General features: G+C 44.6%; 1 pseudogene; it reads right to left on the reverse strand.

Annotated features, from left to right (window-relative positions):
* Window positions 1-11: 11 nt before the first annotated feature.
* Window positions 12-569, reverse strand: part of LOC109486080 — a 7,360-nt pseudogene continuing 6,802 nt past the window's right edge.

Consider the following 569-nt stretch of genomic DNA (forward strand, 5'->3'; position numbering starts at 1 on the left):
AATGTCTGTTGTATGGTTATGTTTCTACCAGTTACTTCCGGGAGGGGGAGTATTGTTTTGGGTGGCGCTGGGAATTCGGTTTGTATGTTTGGGTTCCGCAGTTGGAAGAATCATGTAATAGTAAAGTGGCTTATGAGTAATAACACATACTTTAATGTACTGTGAACTTCGTCCAAGGCTAACAAACAAAGTTGGTTGTATGGAGGGTGAGAGGTATTGCGTATGTCAAACAACCACCTCAACAGTCTCAGTGATGGAAACCCCAAAACACTTGCTAGAACTCCGAAATCTCCAATTTCGTGTCTTTGGATATTAGCTAATGACCTGAGACCCTTATGATCGGAAGCATGACCATATAGTCTCCCTCTCCTTGGGAACACGTGCTTCCCACGTGATCGTTCACGTGCTCAACGCCTAACCGCATTCTGCACACATGGTTGGTCCGTTCTGTCGTGACGTCATCATCTCTTCTATCACGTAGGGAAAGGTTCCTGATCTGACGCCATCTTTGATTGTACCCATTTTGATACGAATTCGTGGTCTGCGAATTCGGCACTGATTTATTGTTC

This window comes from Branchiostoma belcheri, unplaced genomic scaffold (assembly GCF_001625305.1).
Source record: "Branchiostoma belcheri isolate BF01 breed outbred unplaced genomic scaffold, Haploidv18h27 scaffold8, whole genome shotgun sequence".
In the NCBI taxonomy this organism is placed as follows: Eukaryota; Metazoa; Chordata; class Leptocardii; order Amphioxiformes; family Branchiostomatidae; genus Branchiostoma; species Branchiostoma belcheri.